This window comes from Mobula birostris, chromosome 2 (genome assembly GCF_030028105.1).
Source record: "Mobula birostris isolate sMobBir1 chromosome 2, sMobBir1.hap1, whole genome shotgun sequence".
Taxonomy (NCBI): Eukaryota; Metazoa; Chordata; class Chondrichthyes; order Myliobatiformes; family Myliobatidae; genus Mobula; species Mobula birostris.
Window position 1 is genome coordinate 106979361 of NC_092371.1, and position 25954 is coordinate 107005314.

Here is a 25954-nt window from a genome sequence, read left to right on the forward strand (position 1 = left end):
CCCCTTAGTGTTATGCAGCTCTACGCATATTGATTCCACATCCTCCCGGCTAATGTCCTTCCTTTCTATTGCGTTAATCTCCTCTCTAACCAGCAATGCCACCCCACCTCCTTTTCTTTCATGTCTATCCCTCCTGAATATTGAATATCCCTGAATGTTGAGCTCCCATCCTTGGTCAACCTGGAGCCATGTCTCTGTGATCCCAAGTATATCATATTCATTAATAACTATCTGCACATTCAATTCATCCACCTTGTTATGAATGCTCCTTGCATTGACACACAAAGCCTTCAGGCTTGCTTTTACAACACTCTTATCCCTAATACAATTATGTTGAAAAGTGGACCTTTTTGATTTTTGCCTTGGATTTGCCGGCCTACCACTTTTACTTTTCACCTTACTACTTTTTGCTTCTACCCTCATTTTACACACCTCTGTCTCTCTGCACTTGTTCCCATCCCCCTGCCACATTAGTTTAAATCTTCCTGAACAACAGTAGCAAATGGTCCCCCTAGGACATTGGTTCCAGTCCAGCCCAGGTGCAGACCATCCTGTTTGTACTGGTCCCACCTCCTCCAGAACTGGTTTCAATGCCCCAGAAATTTGAATCCCTTCCCCTTGCACTATTTTTCAAGCCACATATTCATCTGAAATATCCTCCTATTTCTTCTCTGACTAGCACGTGGCACTGGTAGTAATCCAGAGATTATTACTTTTGTGGTCCTACTTTTTAGTTTATCTCCTAACCCATTAAATTCAGCTTGTAGGACCTCATCCTGTTTTTTACCTATATTGTTGGTACCTGTGTGCACCACGACCGCTGGCTGTTCACCCTCCCACTCCAGAATGTCCTGCAGCTGCTCAGGGACATCCTTGACCCTTGCACCAGGGAGGCAACATACCTTCCTGGAGTCTTGTTTGCGGCCTCAGAAACACATATCTATTCCCCGTACAATCGAATCCCCTACCACTATAGCTCTCCCACTCCTTCTCCTTCCCTCCTGTACCGCAGAGCCATCCATGGTGCCATGACTAGGCTGCTGCTGCCTTCCCCTGATGAGTCATCTCCCCCAACAATATCCAAAACAGTATATCTGTTTAGAAGGGTGAGGACCTCAGGGGACTCCTGCACTACCTGCCTACTGCTACGCTGTTTAGTGGCCACCCATTCCCTTTCTGCCCGTGTAGCCTTTAACTGCGGTGTGGCCAACTCACTGAAGGTACAATTCACGACTTTCTCAGCATCGCGGATCTGAAGGGGAGGAAGGTGAATTTGGAGATATTGATTGGTATGATTTCACAGATGAAACTACTAGATAATGGTTTTGATAATTACAAATGTTTTAATTTTGCCAAGGAACTCCCACCAACATCCTGCCAAAGGGAGCACTTTACATTCGTGAGATTGGGAGGCAGAAGGAACAACAGATTATGGATTTAACCAAGGACCAGAAGAAAGATAAAGAATTCAAACAATTAATAGAAGGAGCAGGGTCTAAAGTATACAAAGACAACAAGAGAGTGTTTGTTAAAGATGAAGTAGTCCTAAATCATCTATGGCGACACCAGGGGTGCAAAAGCACTCTGGAAAAGATATCGGAAGTGTGCTGGTAGCCTAAGATGAAGGATGACGTGGAGCACTATGTCAAGAAATGCTTGATCTGTGCACCATATAATCCTGACGGAAATGTAAAGAAAGGAGCCCTCCAATACACCAGACCAGTAGAAGGGCCTTTGACTAATTTCCAGATAGATTATGCTGGTCCTTAACTGTCTACCCCAGGAGGCTACAAATATATTTTGGTTATAATAGAGACCTTTGTGAAGTGGGGGGATGCTTTCCCAGCTAAGAGAAGCACAGCAAAGGCTCTGTAAAAATCTTATTGGAAAGGATATTCACTCGCTGGGGATCAAGGCATATATTTCACAGCCCAGATAATGCAAGATGTCATGGCAGTTTAAGGGATCAAGCAGAGATTTCATGTACCCTGCAGACCACAGTCTAGTGGAATAGTGGAATTGTGGAAAGGATGAATCGAACACTAAAAAATATAATTGCAAAAAATGGTGAAGCCACATGGCAGGTAGTTTTGCCTTATGCCCTGATGATAATAAGGAATACAGTGGCATCAACAGGTACACCTGTTATAAGCTCATGACTGGAAGGGATATGAAAGGATTGCAGGAGTTGTTAGGATTAGATTTGTCAGAATGTGAAATTGATGGGATTGTGTTGGAAAAGTGGGTACAACAATAGGCAGAGACAGTGAAAGAGGCCAATTATGTGGCAGCCCACCAAATAGGAAAAAAAGAAGTAAAGCTTACTGTGACTCAAAAGTCAGTCTTATAGTATTAAGCCCAGAGCAAAGAGTGATGATTCAAATACACCAAACCACCTCATTTTTAAATCCAAGGTTTGCAGGGGTCTATGAAATTATAGACAAAGTAAGTCCTTCAGTGTACAAAGTACTGACTTCTCCATGTAAAAGTGGGTGGTATCATGTCAACCAGCTGAAATGGGTGGACAAGAAACAGGAAAGTTATGACCATTGGTACGTAACAATTGATGTAGCCCTGATTTGGGAGACTTCAGGATGGAACAACTTTTCCAAGAAGATGGGGACAGGTCCCAGCAAGGGGTGATTTTCAGTTCCCTCATCCTGAGAACTGCGGGAGTTTTGTCAAAAAAAAACGAAAAGGAAAATATACTAGTGCTTGTCTCTCCTATCCTGAAATTAAGTTGGATGAATTAAAATGGACGCCTTGACTCCAAAGACAATTGGGAGTCCAGATTGGATGGTCTAGAAAAACAAATCGAAAATATGGACATAAAATAACAAGATTTAAACTTGAAATAAGAAGAGAAATTACCATTGTGTGTTCCAGGTTTAATTCAACATGGAGAGAATAATGTATTTTGTTGCAATGGAATTAACCATGACTGGAGCCATGGCCAGTCTTGCTCCAGAGCTATTACACAAACATATCAACGGTGAGGTCATTGCGTGGAGAACACTCAGTGAACAAAAACAAATCTACTCAATGGATACAGGTAATGTGGACTAACAAAGGAGAAATGGAGGACTCGAATTTGCATTGTACTGGGGTAGATGGCTTGACAAAACCTTAGGTATTCCAGAAGGTACAAAGCTACAATTCCTATGCAGTAAAATTCTAGAGGTGGCATTATTCAGTGTCCTAGAGGGGATAATCATAAGTCCGTCTTTAGGTCCAATTATTGAGTAGCCTTCAGGTAGTGACGGCCACGGTAAGATTGCAGATCTGTGGGATCACACTCAAGTGAATATTGAGTGGAGTAGTGATCTATACAAAAGGTATGTCGACTGGGCTAGCCACTCCAAGCGTTTCTCAAAGGTTGCTTCTATTATTATAAACTGTCCACAGGAGAATATAATACACTGGGAGAGTAGAATGGAGAAAGCCCTAAAGGAGACCGGGAAGAGTTTCTGTCAGGGCCCAGGTCCCCTTCCAGGTTTTTAAAACTTAGAAAAATCTCTACCCCACACCCTCAACTGATGGAAACTACACCAGAGCCTAAATGTAGTGATAACCAGTGTAATACAAACGGGATAGGATTAGTGTTCGAAGATATGTGGAACTTGTCACTTTGGGACCAGGGTACCAGCGTGTGCAGATAATTTTTAATTTCACTGAAATAATGGTGCTCACCTACAATGAAGCAATTATTTACTCACCTTTTTGGAAGATAACTAAGCAGTAGTGAATTTAAGTCTGTCAAAAGTAGAAGGGATAGCAAGAGTCATCACCTTAGATGTAGCAGAATTAGAAAGCCAGATACAGTCTCTCCAGCAGAAAATATGAGATATTACTGGAGAAAATTATAAAGATTAGGTACAAACTAATTAGATTGGTGGAGATGCATCCCAGGTATCTCTGGATGTGGTTAAATTTCTAAAGCCCCTTCAAGATACAACAAATATGATTATTGACCGCATAGACCTAATGTCTAAGAAAATGCATAAAGCTGAGATCTGTGCTACATATGCTAGTTGGTTGCTACCATGATTGGCACTAATTTATTACAACTTGATGCACATGAAGTACCAAACTGGGTATCGGATGAGCAGCTAGAAGAATGGGTCTACATGGATATCCTTCTGTTCCCCACCAACACATGCTATTGTTGGGAATGGTACTGATAAAGGGATAGATTTATCAAGAGACCACTGGCCCTGTCCGGAAGAAATGACAAAGCAGAAACTTACAAATTGTAGTTTCAGTACTTAAGAAAACTGTTCATTGTCTACTTTGCCTGTGAGTAATCTGTCTTTCTTACGATATGCATCGGTGGGACAGACATTATACAGCAACAGTGGACACAAGTTATACGAAGCTATATGCCCTTTGGAAAGTCACTATGTTGCCATTGGGAATGCGACATTAGATCTGGCCATTGGAGGATAAACTTTGCCTCAGCCAGCAGGAGACAGTAATGAAAGAGAATGTCAAGATCCAATGCTTAATGCGGATCAATATCTGTGGGACTAGGTTGTTACTGAGTTGCCACTAGTTCCTCACTTGACTGCAAACTGGACAAGTGTTGTGGAGGGGGCAAGGGAGATGATCCATCAATAGACTAAACACACTAAAATAATTAAAACACATGCTGGTAAGGCAAATGAAATATTGTGGGAGCTAGCCTTTTGGAGGAAGTTTTGGAATTGGGGAACAAATGTTGAAATACATCTGTGGGTGAGAATAGTATTGCATGCTGCTGTAATACAAATTGTATGTACACTGATTACACTGGACAACAAATTTTTTCAAACGTTTTGCTTCCTGGAAAAAAAAATTAGAGATTATGATACACAATATCAAGCTCAACACAAAAATAATTTCATATTTGCTGTATCACGTAGGAATTTGGAGAAACATTAAGATAACTTTTATTGAATTTAACATGTTTAATCGCATAATGATACTGACACGTTGTGTTAGTTCAACTGAGATTAAAATGTTTTGCAGCTGATTTCCATTTGTACTCAGCATCTGGTGCCTCTCGTGTCAGTGTCCCAACAATAATCAGCCTGCATTGATGGATTCCAGTTGCCCTAATCCCGCTTTTCCATAGTCACAATGTCCTGGTGAAACCTTTCACCATGTTCATCACTGACTGCACCAAAATCAGTGGGGAATAAGCCAAAGTGTGAATGCAGAAAATGAATTTTCAATGACATGTTGCACTTCATGGTTTTGTATGCTTTAAGCATGTTGTCAAGCAGCTCAGTGTAACTGGTGACAGCAAACCCCATCCTTGCAATCTTGAACCAAGTAGTTCTGCTTTATCTTTTGACAAATTTAAGTCCCTGACCAAGTTATTTAATTCTGGCTGTGTTATCAGATGAGGATAACTAGGCATAAAGGGTACAACATCTGGATCAGTGTCATTTTCCACATCTGGTTCATGCGTTGTGGCATCTTCATCTGTCTCATCTAGGCTCCATGTCTCTGGTGCCTTCAGTACTGTCAAACTGTCATCTAACCTGACTAAGCATGCCCAGGCATGCCTAAGACAACAATTGCATAGCACTTACACTAAGTGCATGCCCAGACATGCTTGGACTGACCAAAACAGCTTGCTTTGTGGGCAATATACTTGTAGACTTAAAATATGATGGGAAATCATAAAAATAGGTTATATCTACAAAACAGTATGTGATAGGAAAATTTTACAATGATTTTCGTTATCAGCAGCCCAAAATCCATAACATACACCCAAAAGCGTTCAGGAAGCAAAATCTTCATTGTCCAGTGTTATTGTAATGCTTAATGAATATCAACTGAGAAGGTGAAGGCTGAAATAATGCAAAGTCTAGAGGATAATATTTTCATCAAACAGTAGAGGCTATTGTCAGTATAAAGTGTGTAAATTCAGTAAGTAAATGTTAGTTTTATTTATATAATGCAAATATTGCACACCAACTGGGGTTCCATGGCAGTCAACTGAATGAGAGGAGGAAAGGATCCTAAGGTAAATATCTTTTGATCAAGAGTAGGGAGATCTTGGCCAGAAGGAACAGCAGTCTACAAATCAGTGGATTCAGATGAATCAAGGACATGGGAAGAAGATGAACCAAGTGTCTTTGTGTCCCCCATTTTGTGAACTCTGAACTGATTTTTGCTCTGGGGTAATCTAATCAGAGCAATTGAATGTGGACACAAGGAGCTTCAGATAATGACCAGCTAAACCTGAGACCATTCTCAGATGAGTAGCTATTTATTATGTAAAGTGCCAGACCTAGCAAAGAAGCAATCTATAATCTCATTAGACTGAGTGTCTGAGTCGCCTAGTTCAACTGGTTTGGACCAGTCAGAGATGAAAGACACATATACAGAAGGTGGGGGGAGGGGAGGAGGTGGGGGACAAACCATGGAACAACATTGGCTGTAGCCCTGGACTGGAACCAGTAAGAAGGTGACCCAGGTAGGTTAAGTTATCTTGAGCCACGAGGATGAAGATCCATCAGTTCAACTGATGATGAACACGATAAGAGTCAGGAGATCCAAATGTATAATGGCAATAACACTCCAGCAACCAGAGACCAACCATCATGGATGAAGAGGACCCCACAGATACGTGGAGATTTGGATCACAAGGAACGCCTGGTCAGCGTAGACTCCTTTGCTGTGTAATACCTTTTCTCTTCATTGACTGTTCATGGAGGATTGGGGAATTCTAGTGGATATGCACACAGTTAGCTAGTTTGTGAACCCAGGTGCTTTTCAGTTGAGACAATAAAGGTTACTTGTTGGGAAATACAGATTCTCTCTGCACCTCTCTGATCATTATTACAAGGGTACATCCATATAATACTCTCATTATTCCCTGCTCTTTTGAATGGATTGGGTCATTTTCACTGCTTCTAAAGGACTGTATCTCACACAGCTGAGTTGTTAGAATACAGCACTGTCCTCTAAAGTCTGAAAGCAGAATGGAGAACCATTAGTTGGATGTTCAGTGGAGCAGGGTTAGAAACCAGAAACTGGTCAGCAGAGCACAGAGCTTTGGGCTCTGTTCAGTGGTAGGTGTAAGAGCATATGATAAGGAGCAGGGAAATAAAGTGGGGGTGCGTGGCAATGAATACTAGAGCAACATTTGGAAGCTGATTGACAGAAAAAAAATTGGATTGACTTTGTTGACATAATGCCTGTTGACATTGAGTACAGTGCTTATTGTGTTAAACTGGCTACTGAGTTCTCATAACATACATTGGTGTCATTTGGCAGAGTGGAGGCAATTCTTGTAAACACTTTCAATGGCTCTGTTCTTACCCAGAAATCTCTGAGCTTCAGAATTTACTATCACTGTGAATCGAGTACACATGCACTGGGAGTTTAAAGTTGTGTCAAAAGGTGTGTATGAATTCATTGGGAAAAAGACTCCAGGAATGGATGCGATTGAACTCCCAGACAGAGCTGAGATCTTGTTCTTGATTTTCCACCAACTGAAATGGAACATTGAGATCAGATCTGATATCCTGAACCAGCTGATGTCCATACTTTGGTAGATAATAGGAATATTTGAGACTGAGGCCTACAAGAAAGAACTGGGTCCAACTTCTGGTGAATTAAAATGGCAGTTAGAGCTGCACAGGATAAACAAACTCCTTGTGTCACTTTTAGTTCTTTAACAGATCACTTTTGTTGGACGTCATCTGGTTCTGGATTCTTCTGCAAGGTGAGACTGTTGTTCCTTCTATTCTGTCTAGGTTTATAACGATAACAAACATCTCTGCTTTGGGTATCAAGTGACCTATGGCATTCACACCACAAATGTTCCACACATTAATGACTTCCAATGAGAAAGTCTAATCACCCACCCTTCACATCCATTGACATTGCCTTTGCTGAATTCACAACCATCATCACCTCAGGGTCACAGTGATCAGACCATCTCCCTGAGCAGCTGTGAAATACCACAAATTTCCTGCAGAGCAGTGGGATATGACCAGAACTGTTATGCTACAGCAATGGACAGACACACTGAACCAAATCACAGACAGGTGATGGGGAAGATTATCTCATTATGATACAGATAAGTGGACAGTCAGGGAACTTGATGCTAAGTCCAGATGTTTGAACTGTAACCAGATGTAAGATGAGGATTTGTTCTCTTGTGTGGATCCTCATCTTCATAAATCAAAGTATTCTATTTCAATTTTTTTATTGATTTCTATATAGAAGAATACAGAGTTCAGGAGAATACATATTATAAAACATAAGACAAAATATAATAATACCAGATACAGTATATTGAGTCACATTAACAAACTCCTTACTCTATATTCATATGGATTACATTAATTTGTATATTAGAATATAAACAATTTTATTAAAAAAATCTACACCCACTACCAAAGTTGAAGCTATTTGGGAAAAAAAAGAAAAAAGAAACTTATCAGATTAATAAAATATACTATTAACCAACTTCTATACTTTAACAGGAAGTCAAAGATTATGAAAATAAGTTAAAAACAGCCCCCACAAATATTGAAAATCTTGGTTAGATTCAGAAATTGAACAACGAATCTTTTCTAAACTTATGCATGCCATAACATCCCGTAACCACTGAGCATGATTAGGCGGAACAGCATCCTTCCATTTAGACAAAAGTGCCCTTCCAGCCATAACAGAGATAAAAGCCAGATGTCTTCAAAATGATATTCTTCCTTCCAACAATACCAAATAGGGCAGTCAAAGGATTAGGCTTAAAATTTACTTTAAGGAGTACAGAAAAAGTTTGGAATACTTCCTTCCAATATTTTCCAAGACTTGGACATGTCCAAAACATATGAATAAGTGAAGCTTCTCCATTGTTACACCTATCACAGTAGGGAGATATATCCCAATAAATATGAGATAATTTATCCTTGGTCATATAACATAAATCAAAGTATTGAGTACTGGAGATGTGATGTTACGTTGAAGTTGTACAAGATGTTGGTGAGGCCTAATTTGGAGTATCATGCAGTTTTGGTCAGCTACCTACAGGAAAGATGGAAGTCACCTTGGAGACTAAAAATATCTCATCTGAAATTGTGTTCTTCGTACATTGTTCCCTTTTTAAAACCTCTGTGTAGAAAAGGCTAAGGATTTGTGTTCAGCAGTCTCAAATACAATAGCTCAGCAGTTCTTCTCTGCATGACAGTTCACCAGTCCTTGAATATCATTGATCTTTTGAATGTGACATTGGAGGTCAGGTCAAACCAATCTTATAATTTTTTTGAGGAAGTTACCCAGAAAGTTGATGAAGGCAAGGCAGTGGATGTTGTCTGCATCGCATTCAGTCGCAAGGCATTCAAGATAAGGTCGTAAATTGGATTTGACATTGGGTTTGTAGGGGTGAAGCCAATGAGTGTTAGTAGATGGTTGCCTCTCTGACTAGTGGAGTGCTGCAGGAATTGATGCTGTGTCTGTTGTTGCTTCTCATCTATATCAATGATCTGAATGACAGTGAGGAAGACTATCATGGTTTGCAGGGGGATCTGGACCGCTGGAACAATTGTCTAAAAAGTTGCAGATGGAATTTAATGCAGACAAGTGCGAGGTGGCCATTCCCCTCAACAACAAGTATACCACATTGGATACTGTTGGGGGGGATGACTTAACTGGGACAAGCTGCAGTAGCCGGATCTCTGGCACTGAGTCTGGCTCTGCAGTGCAGAAGGGAGGGTGGAAAAAGAGCAGAGCGGTAGTGATAGGGGACTCGATAGTTAGAGGTACAGATAGGAGGTCGTGACAGAGAATCCAGGATGGTTTGTTGTCTCCTGGGTGCCAGGGTCAAGGATGTCTCTGATCGCCTGCATGACATTCTGAAGTGGGAGGGTGATCAGCCAGATGTCGTGGTGCACATCAGTACCAATGACATAGCAAGGAAGAGTGAGGAGGTCCTGGAGAGTGAGTATAGAGAACTTGGTAGGAATTTGAAAAGCAGGACCTCGAGGGTGGTAATCTCAGAATTGCTACCTGTGCTATGTGCCAGTGAGGGTAGGAATAGGATGCTCTGGAGGATGAACAAGTGGCTGAGGAACTGGTGTAGGGGGCAGGGTTTCAGATTTCAGGATCATTGGGACCTCTTCTGGGGCAGGTGGGACCTGTACAAGAGAGACGGGTTACACTTGAACTACAGGAGGACCAATATCCTTTCAGGGAGGTTTGTTAGTGCTATTGGGGAGGCTTTAAACTAGGTTTGCAGGGGGATGGGAACCAGAGTGCCAGAGCTGACAGTGTGGCTGGGGTGAAATTAAATGATGTTAAAAGTTCAAGCAAATCCGCTGATAGAAAGGTTGTGAGTGGTGGTAAAAATCTTCAGAGGTGTATATATTTCAATGCTAGGAGTATTGCGGGGAAGGCGGATGAGTTGAGGGCGTGGATTGACACGTGGAATTATGATGTTATAGCAATTAGTGAAACTTGACTACAGGAGGGGCAGGACTGGCAGCTTAATATTCCAGGGTTCCGATGTTTCAGATGTGATCGAGGCAGAGGAATGAAAGGTGGGGGAGTAGCATTGCTTGTTAGGGAAAGTATTACAGCAGTGCTCAGGCAGGACAGATTAGAGGGCTTATCTACTGAGTCCTTAAGGGTGGAGCTGAGAAACAGGAAAGGTATGGCCACATTAGTGGGATTGTATTACAGACCACCCAATAGTCAACGAGACTTGGAAGACCACATCTGCAGAGAGATAGCAGGCAACTGCAGGAAACATAAAGTTGTGGTGGGAGGGGATTTTAATTTTCCATATATTGATTGGGAGTCCCATACTGTTAGGGGTCTAGATGGTTTAGAGTTTGTAACATGTATTCAGGAGGGTGTAGAGGGGATGCAATATTGGATCTCCTGTTAGGAAACGAGTTAGGACAAGTGACAGAAGTCTGTGTAGGGGAGCACTTTGGTTCCAGTGATCATAACACCATTAGTTTCAACTTGATCATGGACAAGGACAGATCTGGTCCTAGGGTTGAGATTCTGAACTGGAAGAAGGCCAAATTTGAAGAAATGAGAAAGGATCTAAAAAGCGTGGATTGGGACAGGTTGTTCTCTGCAAAGATGTGATCGGTAGGTGGGAAGCCTTCAAAGGAGAAATTTTGAGAGTGCAGAGTTTGTATGTTCCTGTCAGGATTAAAAGCAAAGTGAATAGGAATAAGAAACCTTGGTTCTCAAGGGATATTGCAACTCTGATAAAGAAGAAGAGGGAGTTGTATGACATGTATAGGAAACGGAGTAAATAAGGTGCTTGAGGAGTATAAGAAGTGCAAGAAAATACTTAAGAAAGAAATCAGGAGGACTAAAAGAAGACATGAGGTTGCCTTGGCAGTCAAAGTGAAGGATAATCCAAAGAGCTTTTACAGGTATATTAAGAGCAAAAGGATTGTAAGGGATAAAATTGGTCCTCTTGAAGATCAGAGTGATCGGCTATGTGCGGAACCAAAGAAAATGGGGGAGATCTTAAATAGGTTTTTTGCGTCTATATTTACTAAGGAAACTGGCATAAAGAGGAGGTGCTTGCTGTCTTGAGGAAAATTAAAGTGGATAAATCCCCGGGACCTGACAGGGTATTTCCTGAGACCTTGAAGGAGACTAGTGTTGAAATCGCGGGGGCCCTGGCAGAAATATTTAAAATGTCGCTGTCTACAGGTGAGGTGCCGGAAGATTGGAGAGTGGCTCATATTGTTCCGTTGTTTAAAAAAGGATCAAAAAGTAATCTGGGAAATTATAGGCCGGTAAGTTTAACGTCGGTAGTAGGTAAGTTATTGAAGGGAGTACTAAGAGACAGAATCTACAAGCATTTGGATAGACAGGGACTTATTAGGGAGAGTCAACATGGCTTTGTGCGTGGTAGGTCATGTTTGACCAATCTATTGGAGTTTTTCGAGGCGGTTACCAGGAAAGTGGATGAAGGGAAGGCAGTGGATATTGTCTACATGGACTTCAGTAAGGCCTTTGACAAGGTCCCGCATGGGAGGTTAGTTCGGAAAATTCAGTCGCTAGGTATACATGGAGAGGTGGTAAATTGGATTAGATATTGGCTCAATAGAAGAAGCCAAAGAGTGGTAGTAGAGAATTGCTTCTCTGAGTGGAGGCCTGTGACTAGTTGTGTGCCACAGGGATCAGTGCTGGGTCCATTGTTATTTGTCATCTATATCAATGATCTGGATGATAATGTGGTAAATTGGATCAGCAAATTTGCCGATGATACAAAGATTGGAGGTGTGGTAGACAGTGAGGAAGGTTTTCAGAGCCTGCAGAGGGACTTGGACCAGCTGGAAAAATGGGCTGAAAAATGGCAGATGGAGTTTAATACAGACAAGTGTGAGGTATTGCACGTTGGAAGGACAAACCAAGGTAGAACATACAGGGTTAATGGTAAGGCACTGAGGAGTGCAGTAGAACAGAGGGATCTGGGAATACAGATACAAAATTCCCTAAAAGTGGCGTCACAGGTAGATAGGGTCGTAAAGAGAGCTTTTGGTACATTGGCCTTTATTAATCAAAATATTGAGTATAAGAGCTGGAATGTTATGATGAGATTGTATAAGGCATTGGTGAGGCCAGATCTGGAGTATTGTGTTCAGTTTTGGTCACCAAATTACAGGAAGGATATAAATAAGGTTGAAAGAGTACAGAGAGGGTTTACAAGGATGTTGCCGGGACTTGAGAAACTCAGTTACAGAGAAAGGTTGAATAGGTTAGGACTTTATTCCCTGGAGTGTAGAAGAATGAGGGGAGATTTGATAGAGGTATATAAAATTATGATGGGTATAGATAGAGTGAATGCAAGCAGGCTTTTTGCACTGAGGCAAGGGGAGAAAAAAACCAGAGGACATGGGTTAAGGGTGAGGGGGGAAAAGTTTAAAGGGAACATTAGTGGGGGCTTCTTCACACAGAGAGTGGTGGGAGTATGGAATGAGCTGCCAGATGAGGTGGTAAATGCAGGTTCTTTTTTAACATTTAAGAATAAATTGGACAGATACATGGATGGGAGGTGTATGGAGGGATATGGTCCGTGTGCAGGTCAGTGGGACTGGGCAGAAAATGGTTCAGCACAGCGAAGAAGGGCCAAAAGGCCTGTTTCTGTGCTGTAGTTTCTATGGTTTCTATGGTGGGACCAACCGGAGTAGGTCTTACCAATGAATGGTAGGGCACTGGGGTGCGTGGTAGATCAGTGGGATCTGAGAGTACAGGGATGTAATTTGCTGAATGCGGCAACACAGGTACAAAGTTCAAAATAATATTTTTTTTATCAAAGTACATCCATATCACCAATGCGACACTGAGATTCTTTTTCTGCGGGCATAATGAGCAAATCTATGGAACAGTAACTAAACAAACTGCAAATGCAGGTATAAATAAGTAGCAATATAACCACAATGAAATTACAATCAAACTGTTTCCTTAAATGAGTGTAATTATCCCCTTTTGTTCAGGAGCCTGTTAGTTGAGGGGTAGTAACTGTTCTTGAACCTGGTGGTGGGAGTATTGAGGCTCTTGTACCTTCTACCTGATGGCAGCAGTGAGAAAAGAGCATAGCCTGGGTGATGGGGATCTTTGATGATGGAAGCTACTTTTCTATGGCAGCATCTCATGTAGATTCGCTCAGTGGTTGGGAGGATTTCATCCATGATGTACTGGGCGGAATCCATTACCTTTTATAGGATTTTCCACTCAAAGGCATTGGTGTTTCCATTCCAGGCCATAATGCTGCCAGTCAGCACGCATCTAAAGAAGCTTGCCAAGGTTTTTGATGACTTGCCGAGCCTCCTCAGTCTCCTAAGGAAGCAGAGGCGCTGTTGTGCTTTTTTTTGCAATAATATTTATATGATGAGTCCAGGGCAGGTCTTCTGAGATAGTGACACCCAGGAATTAAGAGTTACTGACCCTCTCCACCTCTGATCCTCCAATGATTACTGGCTGATGAATGTATGGTTTCCCACTCTTCAAGTCTACAATCAGTTCCTTGGTCTTACTGGCATTGAGTAGAGGTTGTTGTTATTATACCACTCAGCCAAGTTTTCAGTCTCCTTCTGTATGCTGATTCATCTGCTCCTTTGATACAACCCACAACACTTGTTGTTAGCAATTTGTATATGGTGTTGGAGCTGTACTTAGCCACACAGACATAAGTGTAAAGTGAGTAGAGCAGGGGCTAAGTACACATCCCTGCAGTGATCCTGTGCTGATGGAGATTGTGAAGAAGATGTTTTTGCCAATCTGAGCTGAATGGGGTTGTACAAGTGAGGAAATACAGGATCCAATTGCATAAATCGGTACTGAGGTCCAGGTCTTGAAGTTTACTGATTAGTTTTGGGTGGATGATGGTGTTAAATGCCAAGCTGTAATTGATAAAGAGCATCCTGGTGTATGTATCTTTGCTGTGCAGATGTAGCAGGGTTATGTGAAGAGCCAGCAAGATAGCATTTGCTGTGGAATTGTTCCTTCAATGGGCGAATTGAAGTGGATCCAAGTCAGCATTCAGACAGGAGCTGATATGCTTCAACACCAGCCTCTCAAACTACTTCATCACAGTGGATTTAAGTGCCACTGGGTAAACACTGAACAATTTCATGGGGACACACTCATCCACAGCTGTATTAATTAAGTCTGTTATGACCCTGATGTAGTCATTCAGGCCCTCAGATGTGTTCTTGAACACGGCCTAGTCCACTGACTCAAGGCAATCCTGTTCTTCCACCTCCTGTGACCTCTTGGTTGTTTTGATCTCTGCAGCCTTACTCTTTAGGCGCTGTATGCAGAAAGTAGGAGTACAAACAAATGATCTGACTTGCCAAAATGTGGTCGCGGTAAGGAACAATAGGCATTCCTTATCATAGTGCAGCGGTGATCTAGTGTGTGGGACCTCTGGTGCAACAGGTTCCGTGCTGGTGATAATTGGGCAGGGCTTTCTTCAGATACACCTGGCTAAAGTCACCAACTATAATTTGAAATGTGCCAGGCTGTTCCGTGTTTACAGACAGCATCGCACATTTTCGCACATGCTTGCTTATAACAGGCTGCGGGTGGTATTTAAACTGCAGTCACAATCACAGATGAGAACTCCCGAGGCAAATGCAATGGGCTACATTTAATCAGTTGTTCTAAGTCAGGGGAACAAGAAGTGGACATAAAACCAACAAGAATTGACTAAAATGCATATGCTGCCACCTCTTTCCTTACCAGAATTCAAGGTTCGATCCATTCTAAAAAATCATAAATCCTTCTGGACGGATAGCTGCGTCTGGAGTATTCGCCATTTACCAAGTCTCAATGCCACAAACACTTGAGGTCTGCCTCATCTGCCTCTGATACGGTAGCCTTGCCCTGATCTTGTCAATCTTATTTTCAAATGACTGTGCATTCGCCTACAAATTGGTAGGCAAAGGAGGCCTCATCCCCCCGCGCTTTGCATTGACCAGAGACACGTTTATGCAATTAACACAAGAGCAGGTCGGAGGCTGGGTACCCTGCATTGAGTGATTCACTGCCTGGCATTCCACCACCTACATGACAACGCCGGGAATCCAATCAATTTGTCTCCACTTGCCTGTAAAAGTGTACATCTAACAATACACAAGAAAATCAACAGCTTCCAAAACAAAACAGAATGGCCACTGGAACACTGAACCTACATCGTGACTTATCTACAAAACCAACTTGTTATTTGCTGAGGCTAATCAACATCATCTCCTGAAGACATGATCTCTGCCACCATAGCTAGTGCCGACTGGCTCTCATTCAAGTTGCTGATGATTTTGTCTTTGAAGTATTTTGCCATCCACCCATCTTTACTAAATCTCAATTCTGGAACTCCCTACCTTAACACATTGTGGGATATCCTTCACAAAAAGCACTGCAGCATTTTAGGACTTACCTACTCATCCCATTGGAGATGGGCAATGAATGAATCAAAGCACAAGTTTTATAATGTAAAATAGGAATGAATATTTTAATTTGTAAAATAAATTGTGGATGGGGAAAGGGGAGGACATATGAGGAGTCCAGGTCCCAGAGACAAGGGGACGTGGGAAGAGGTGACCCAAAGACACAGAGAAGGGAAAATGGGCCAACACAGAGAAGGGGGAGGGGAATGGGTAGAAAGTTGAGATCCAAAGGCAAGTGGGTGGGATAACCAAGAAACTGCATGAGTGAGGGAAAAGTGTGACCGTAAGGGGATGTGGTGAATTGGGAGACCATAACAGTTGGTGAGGGGGGTTGGGGCTTCTCTGAAATAGATTGGGGGGGGATAGGCAAGGAATGACCCAGAGACATTGGGATAAGTGGGGATTAAAAAGGGGGATAGTTATGACCTGTGCTGGAAGTTGTGGAATTGAGGGGAAAAGGGTGACCTAGAGGTGATGACCCGGATTAATCATGGGAATGAGCCCTCCAATAGACAGGGGAGGGTGAAAGGGAATGACCTAGTGAAGGGGGGAGGGGTTAAATAGATGACAGATATGGGGGAAATAGGGGGCAGTCGAGAAGTGGGGGATCTGAGGGGGGGCATCCCAGAGATGCAGGGGAGAGGAACGTTAATGACTTGGAGAAGGGACAAGGGAGATGAGTGTGGAATGAGCCAAAGAGATGGTGAGAGAGGTGACGCAGAGACCAGGAAGAAGGGAGTGGCCCTGAGATGGGGAGTGGGGTTGCACAAGTTTTCAATTGATCAATATTCATATATAATTGACAATTCTGAGCAGAAGTTTCAGAGCAGTTTGGTGAGAGGGGCTGGACTGTTGCCCTTGGACGCAAGATGGGTAAATAAAGTTTGAAGGAAGAATGAGTGCAAGTTGTCAGTGACACCACTTCTTCACCCAGTGTTTTATTTCTTGTATGTATAATTTGATTCAAAAACAGACAATTAAACAAGGATTCCACAAGTCAAAACAAAAATGGGAAACGGATCTGAATATTGATGAAACAAATTTGTCAAGACTATGTCTCGACAGAATGACAAATACAATAAACGTTCGACTTAGATTAGTACAATATAATTTTTTACACCAATTATATATTACACCGCAAAAAATAAATAGATTAAATTCAAACTTATCTGATCAATGCTTTCGATGTAATCAAGAAATTGGTACTTTCTTACATTCTACTTGGTCTTGTTCTAAAATTCAACCTTTTGGGATAAATTTAAGAGTCTTATTGGAACAAATTATTAGAACTCAACTTCCACATAACCCTGTATTATTTCTATTAGGTGATATTGAAGGGATAAAACTGAAACTTAAACTGAATAAATATCAGAAAGAATTCATAAAAATTGCATTGGCAGTAGCCGAGAAGGCTATAGCAGTTACTTGGAAATCAGATTCGTATTTAAGTATGAATTGTTGGAACAATAAAATGTCTAGTTGTATTCCACTCGAAAAAAATTACTTATAATTCAAGAGATAAATATGATACATTTTTGAATATTTGGTGCCCTTATTTACAAAAGATAGGATGGCATATTTAGTTGCTCCGATGATAAAGATGTTGGTCCCTTGGGGAAGGTAATAAATAAATATACAAATTTATCTTGAATCCCATGGAGCATGTGGAAACCTTCCAATATCCAGGCAGTTCTTCTTTCTTCTCTCTTTTTCTTTTTTTTTCCTTTTTTTTCAGGTAGGGGTATATATCGGGGAGAAGGGTAGACATTATCTTTCTATGTAATCACTTCGAAAACTCAATAAAAATTATATTTTTAAAAAAACGGAGTCTTACTGTCAATTGTAAGGTACAGTAGTGTTGGGCTGGCAGTTTCACCAATAGCTGCCAGATTTGTTGATGTACGTTTTCAGTAGTATTGGAGAGTGAAGACTTTATTGAAGTACGGCACCTGAAGGATTAAGAAAAGTTGGTGTCATTTGGCAGTTTAGTAAAGGATCGACCTTATCGAGTCTTCAGTCAGGAAGTAGTGACCTGCATCGGATATAACTCCTGCCAAAAGAGCAAGGAAGTTCGTGCAGGGTTTGCTAAAAAGTTCCTTTTAAACTGTTTATCTCCTCCATCGTGAATCCTTTAGAAGAACCAGCCGGAAAGTCGCATCTATGAAGAAACACTTCTCCAGAGAAGTCTCTCCGAATTGACTGTATAAATCTCTTGGACTTTCGAATTTACAGTTCTAAGAACTATGTTCGAATTTACCACTTTAAGAACTGTTTTCACATTTACCGCTTTGAGAACTAGTACTGAGTTTGGCGGTTTGTTAAATGGCCGCATAGCAGTTTACTTCCAGTTAAGGTTTTCGTTTGTTTATCCTTTTTACTAATATTGAGCAGAGATTAATAAATGTTTATTTGTTTATAAAACATGACTCATTTCTATATTCATTGTTGCTGATCACATGATACTATAGTCAGAACAGGTGTACTGTCTCTGTGCTGTGAACTCCCTGATGTATCTTTAGACTGAATGATTGTGTTTACCCCATCCTACACACCTAGCAAAGGAATAGCCTGTCCACAGTGTGAATTCACTGGGGTTTCTGCAGGTTGGAAGAGTGAATATATTCCTTCCCACACACAGACAGATGAATGACCTTTCCCCTCTGTGAACTTGCTGGTGTGTCTGCAGTCCAGATGAACAACTGAACCCCTTCACACGCTCAGAAGAGGTGAATGATTTTTCCTTGCTCTGAATTCTCTGTTGTCTCATCAGGTCAGATAATGTAGCCAATCCCTCTCACAATTCAAGAATTTTACCATCTAATCTCCAGTGAAGATTCTCAGGGCCTGGAATTCAATGGGTTTCAAAGAGAAGCTGAAACAGAATCCCCAGGACACATTTAACAAGTGTATTGAATGTTTAGTGTTGTAGTAACAAGGGTTTGAGTGACTTGTATGAGTGCTTGTCCGACTTACACGCGAGTAGTGTTTCATTGCTTGCTTGTGAGTAAACAGTTGCTGTTGTGAATAATCAGTGTCTGCCCTTTCTCTTACCAAACCCACAAAACTGCTTCTGTACAACATTTGGCGCTGTGAGCAGGGTTCAGTAAGTATAACCGGAGTTCATAATGTTCAGGGTTAAGTGTAAGCATAAGAGTTCCACCTGCAGGGTGTCCTGAGTCCTGGGATAGAGTGATGATAGTGCTGGGTTCGGTAGTCTCTCCTATCTCCTGGCAGATCATGACAAGCCAGTGGATTGGTCAAACAGCTTGGACTCTCATGGGGAGAAGATGGGACATCACATTGCTGACCATGTTTGCCTTCCCAGATGGTGGTGGTGGGGGTTGGGGTGCAAAGGGATGCTTTTCGGCTGCTGGTGGCCTTCTTACGGCACCAACATGGGATGATTGTACAGAGGGAGCAGGAGATAACAAGATTAAAGAATGAAGTGGAAGTGCTGCAACAGTACTGCACAGACCCAGGCCAGGGATCTAGAAACTAAGGGCACAGAGATAGCTTCCCAACTAATGATGGTGCAGACATTAGAAGCAGCTGCCAACCAGATCCTGCTAAGGTCCAAGCCTTGACAATACACAGAACTGACTCCAACACGTGGCTGTGGAATGGAGATTTCTGTCCTGTTAGTGAGGATGTAGAAATGGAAGAAGAGCAGTGTTTCAATTAAGCACCTCCTCCCCATTACCACAAACCAGCATAGGCCACTCCAGTATCCCATACCTGGCATGGGATCTCTCTAACACGAGGGGGAACAAGGACAAGTGAGGAACTGTACTCGTCTCTCTAAGACAGCAGAGGCTGGAGAGCTTTCTACAAAGGAACTGAAAGGATTGGGGAACAGGTAGTGGCAGAAGTTGTGTGAACCTCTGGCCACATGGTTGGTGAGGATATGGGATGAGGTGGGTATTGGAGTGAGCCTGTCTAACAGAGTTAGGAATCCTGGAAGGACGGTCATCCCCAAACACAGTTAATAGCACTCAGAGGATGCCACACGATTCCCCTGGGGGCAATCCCTCATTATGGGTTCAGGTGGTAGTGGTGGTTAAGATATGGTATGCTTCTCTCCTTGAGTGGAATTTACAGTCCTGGGTTGAGTGGTGTACAGTAGAGAATGGGACTATGTCCTGACATGAGTGAACTTTAGTTATGGGCTTGTATGATGGTAAAGATAGTAATAACCTGCCAGAGGGTTCTAAGCTAACCCCTGCCATGGTAGGGCATTTGGTTACAACAGTACATCCTGATGTGAAAGGAATAGTGTTTCTCTTAATGGGATCAGCAGTTGGCAGAACCGGAGAGGACGCCATTCATGCTGGAAGGGTTGGAGTAGTCATTGCATTTACTTCACATCGCAGTTACCTAAGCTACTGAAACACCAGCCAGTTCACGCAGGAAAGCAGCTATGGCTGTTGTGAGTGTGAGAAAGATTTTAATTCAGTTAACTCTCCTTGTGAGGATCCGGCAAGTTTGCAATAAGTAGAGGGCACATTTCTGTCCTGAGTGAGTGAGTGAGTCAGTCATCCCACTTGCAGAAACAACAGCAACTTCACATCAGGAAGTAAGTTCAACAAAGCTGTATGTTAAATTTTTAACCAGCATGGTAACTGAATCAGATTGTAAGTCCTCAACTGGTTGTTATTGTGAGATGCTGCGGTTGTGGCGGCCCATCACAGCCAGGACTGACCCATGGTCACCGTACACTAGAGGGATTTGTTCTGTTGATGTTAGTCTTGTGTTGGACTGGTGTTTAATGTTGTGGATCTGTGATAAATATATCAGTCCTATTTCAGATCCTGTGTCTCAGCTGCTTAGAGTCTTTGCCACACAGCCAGTGTAGTGTAGGGAGGCCATTCAGCCCAGCTGGTCTTTGCCTGTGCCCCTATTCCACATCAGTGCTTTTAAATGTATCCCTGCTGCTGTGTTGTAACAGGTCAGCACTCTGTGTGTGAAGGGGTTTCCACTGAATCTCCTCTATGACTTTCTGCAGACCGCAATAGAAGATGGGTTCACTGTGAATTTGTCTCATATATTCCTCATTCCTCAGGGCTCTGGGCAAACAGAGAATGTCACGACTGGTTAAACTTTCTTTCCTGCTCTTTTGAAAGTTTTGGGTTGTTTTCACAGATTTTGAAGGGCTGTGCCTCACGCAGCTGGGTTGTTGCAATACACCGCTCTCTAAAGGCTGAGCAGAACAGTAGGTAAATGTTTGCTGCAGGAAGTTGAGAATCCAAAAAGAAGCCAGGACAGGCCAAGCTTTGGGAGCTCTGAAACGTGGTGGAGGCTAGAGTGTAATGGGGGGGGGGGGGAGCGAATCAAATCAGGAGGATGTGCCTACAAATGAAAGATCAGAAACATTTGAAAACTGACTGAAAAACAAGTTGTTTATTTTTGCAAAATGCTGGAGAAAGTGTTCAGGCAGCATCTACGGAGAGGAATTAGCAGTCTCTTCACTATGCCTACTCTGTTTATTCTTCTGCAGAGTTCGTCAACACTTTGTGTGTGTTGCTTGTCGTTTCCAGCAACTGCAGAATCTCTTGTGGTTTATATTTGCATTGTAAGTGGTTGGATATTGATTGTATTGTTTGTAGGGGTTTGCTGCGGTAAAGTAGCTGCTGAGTGTCCCACAAAAAAACATTGACTGTTTTTGAGACATGTGGCGTGGAACCGGTGCTTGCAGACACTTTTAAAGACACATTGTTTACGCAGAAACTGTGCGATTCAAAATTCGCCACTGCACCACATTCTCCCCTTAACATCCTCTCACAGCATGTGGAAAACAAGACTAATCTAAATCCTATACTATTTCACTCAAGGAGTTTCTGGAGTCCAATTCATAAAGCTTGCAGAATGTCACATTTAGACCAGTTATACTCCTCATTCTGGAATAACCCTGAGACACTTTTAATGGCACATTGTTTACGCAGTAACTCCGCGATTCAAAATTCAGTGCCAGTGACGCACCGAACAAATGCGCAGGTGCAAGAGTGGCTGCAAATTCCAAAACGCACATGCCTGGTTACAACCCCCCTTTTATGGACTTATTGCCCTGAGTTGCTTGGCATTAGTTATTCACTGCATCTTCCAACTGTCTATTCATCTGACATGTACCCCTTCCCAGTCAAAGACAAAAGAAACTGTTGCTTTACTTTATGCGAGGTCCCAAATGTGGAGAAAAGTGAGGAAGATGATAGTTATGAGGAACAAGAATGTTTAAAAATTCAACCACTACCCCAGGGATCAGACCCCTTTTGGAGACACCAATCTATAGAGCTGATCTTACGATCAAAAACCGAGGAACTTTGAAGATAGGGTTAAAAGATCTGTGTGTTGCTAAAACGGCCTTGTGTAAATCCTGTATTTTCTTTTAATTAAGTTTCAAATCTACATGACTAAGATTATGGGGCTAAGCACTAATACAGCTGTGTAGATAAGCAGGGCAGAGATGCCACAAATCATGAATTGTCAAATCTTTGACATCTAAGGGGTGGCGGGTGCTGGTTTTTCTCACATGTCTATTACTAAGATGGACACAAGCTGATTCGTTGTACCTCAAAGTTCCAGACATGTGGACTCTCCATGATCTCATGCTAAAATAGAAGATTTGCCACTTGAAATGTGGTATTGAGCTTTATTTTAAATTTCTCTGAAAGGAGGCTTAAAAATCTGTGTGTGTCTTAAGACTGCAGGTTGTTGTGTTTCTGGCAGGGATGATTTGAGAATAGAGAAAAACAAAATACAGCTTCTAAAGACAAATCAAAGAAAATCAGGAACTAGAGATTATGCAGATAATGGAGGTATGTTATGGAATGAAACAATTGTTCTTTGTTGAAAAGAAATGCTTTGTTTGAACTATAAGATTGAAGCTCCTAGAGAATTTCATCTCTGATTTGTCATGTGTCCCAATACACAAGTCATATTTTTGAAATATCTAGTATATAAGTGCAACATTCTTTCCCAAATAGTGTACAAACCTCACTTTCTTTTGCTAAGCATAATTCAGGGCCATCCTGTTTTGCAAAGCAACTATTCCAAGATTTAGCATTTCCTGATTCATAATAGGGAATTCTTCTATAGTTGCATTAACACGATGTTCTAATTTTAAAATTACATTATCTATAGTGTGGGCTTTATTTATAGCACCCCACCAAGCGAGTAACCTTGAAAGGTTTGGGTGTGAGTATCACGTCTCATCCGTGAATGTAAGTGGTTTGTGTGAGAACCAGTGAGCGGAGGGTTTACGACTATGACAGATGTAGATAACTTCCCCAAATCACAGCATCCTCACCACTGCCTGGGGTCGTCCAGTGTTCATCACAGACACCTTTGCAGGGCGTGCTTCCTGCTATACGTGTGTCACGGGTGCTCAAGTAAGTGTGCTGCCGGCATCGCCTATTGATGAGAAGGCAAAAGCAACAAAATCTCGCCGCAGGCTCTTCTACGTTGATGAGACCCGTCGTAAACTGCGGGACCACTTGTTGAGCACCACCACACCGTCTGCCACAAGCGGGATATCCTGGTCGCCAAACATTTGCATTCCCATTCCGATGTGTCAATCCATGGCCTCTTGTGCCAAAATGAGGCCACCCTTAGGCTGGAGGAGCAACATCTTATATTTCGTCTGGATATCCTCCAATGTGGTGGTATGAATATTTATTTATTCTGGTGAACAGAATTTCCCTCCCACCCCCCCCCCTTCTCTATTCCCACTCTGATATTTTACTTCTTCTCACCTGCCTATTACCTCTGATTGGGTGCTCTCCTCTTTCCCTTTCTCCTATTGACCACTCTCCTCTCCTACCAGATTCTTAGCTCTCCTTTCCCACCCACTTGGCTTCACCTGCCACCTTCCTGCCAGCCACTTTCCCCTCCCTCCACCATTTAATTCCGGCATCTCCCGCACTCTCTCTCAGTTCTGAAGAAGGATCTCTGCCTGAAATGTTGACTGTTTACTCTTTTCCACAGATGTTGCCTGGCCTGCTGAGTTCTTCCAGCATTTGGTGTGCATTGGTTTGATATCAAACTCCCTTTACCTGGGTAACAAGTGACTGGCAGCTTTCCAATCACAAAGGTGCCACACTGCCCTCCCCTTCATATTGATTGGCAATGCCCTTGTTGAATTTACCACCGTCATTCACCTGATGCAGAGGGGTCAGAGTAATTAGTAAGTCTCTAGGAACAGCTATATGCTCTTTGTAGTGCTGTGGGACATGACCAGAACTTAAAATAATACTAATGGAGAGAGACAAACTGAGCCAAGTCACAGACTGCAGACAGGCAGAGATGGCCCATTCTGATACAAAGAGAAAAACGGTCAGAGAATTTGATGGTCAGTCCGGATGCCTGATCCGTGCCCAGTTCAAAGATAAGGAGGTGTTCCTCCAACTTGGGTTGTACTTCACCATAACGCTGTGATGTCAGAGCTCAGCATGGAGACAGAAATGATCTCATCTAAAATGCTGACCTTTACCCTTTGTGTTTTGTAAATCTTTTTACAGGTTAGAACTAGCTCAGAGTTTGTGTACAGGAATCTCAAACACAGTTTTGTTGTCTCTGTCCAGATATTTAAGCAGTAACCAGATATTTCCATCAAGAGATCAGCTGTTGATCCTTGGAGATGAAGAATGATCTCATCCCAGCTGGAAACATGCCTTGTGTCTGAAGTGAAGTTTCTGTTGTAACTCAGTGAAATCAGCTGGAAACCAGGATGCTGAGGACACCAGCATTTGTTCATGCGAGATAAATTCCTCAACTGTTTTAATTGCATGAGACATTCACTTAGTCTGACTTGTGACTTTCTGAATTGATGGAGATCTGTGGGAAAGGATTCACTCACTCAGACCGCGGAAAGGGATTCACTTGATCATCTCAACTGAAGGTTCATCAGCGAGTTCACACTGGGGAGAGGCCATTCACCTGCTCAGACTGTGGGACGGTATTCACTCAGTCATCTAAACTGAACCTATAGCAGTGAATTCACATGGGAGGGAGGCCACTCACCTGCTCTGACTGTGGGAAGGCATTCACTTGGTCATTCCATCTGAAGGTAAATCAGTGTTCACACAGGGAAGAGGCCATTCACCTGCTTAGACTGTGAGAAGGGATTTACTAATTCATCCCACCTACAGATACACCAGCAAGTTCACACAGGAGAGAGGCCATACATCTGCTCAGACTGTGGGAAGGGATTCATTCAGTCATCTGACCTACTGGCACACCAGTCAGTTTATACTGGGGAGAGGCCATTCAACTGCTCAGACTGTGGGAAGGGATTCACTCGATTGTCTGATCTGAAGCAACATTGGCAAGTTCACACTGGGGAAAGTCTATTCACCTGTTCAGTGTCAGGGAAGTGATTCACTCTGTCATCCCAGCTACAAACACACCAGTCAGTTCACACAGGGAAGAGGCTGTTCACCTGCTCAGATTGTGAGAAGAGATTTCCTCAGTTACCCCAGTTACCCCACCTACTGGCCACATCCTACCAACTGGTCACTGGGCATGGGAGGAGTTTCTTCTGATAATATTCACCTTCACTGGGACTAGATTTTAAATTCTGGATCTTGACTAATAAATTAGCTTATTTTAAATCTGTCTCAGATTCCCAGTGAACTTGCAACACAGCCAGTGTTCAGTATGGAGACCAGCTGGACCTGCTAGTGTTTCTGTTCCACAAAAGTCCTTTTAAATCTATCCCTGCTCTTCACCCCTTGCTCTCCCCGTGGCATTGGGATCCAGTCACCACTCTGCATGCGAAGAGGTGTCATTTGAATTTCCTGTATAACTTTCTGCAGACTGTAGAAGATGACGAGTTCACCACTGTCAATCACCTGAGGGGGGGGGTCAGACTAATTAGAAAGTGTCCACGTCAGCCTTGTAATATCATGTGTTCTTTTTAGTGCTGTGGGACATGACCAGAACTTGAAACAATACTAATGGAGAGAGAGAGAAGCTGAGTCAAGCCACAGGTTGAATTCAGGGAGAAATGGCCCATTCTGATACAGACAGAAAAACAGCCAGAG

General features: G+C 42.4%; 1 pseudogene; it reads left to right on the forward strand.

Moving 5' to 3' along the window:
• Positions 1-25453, forward strand: part of LOC140210831 (uncharacterized) — a 48817-nt pseudogene extending 23364 nt beyond the window's left edge.
• The last annotated feature ends 501 nt before the right edge of the window (positions 25454-25954 follow it).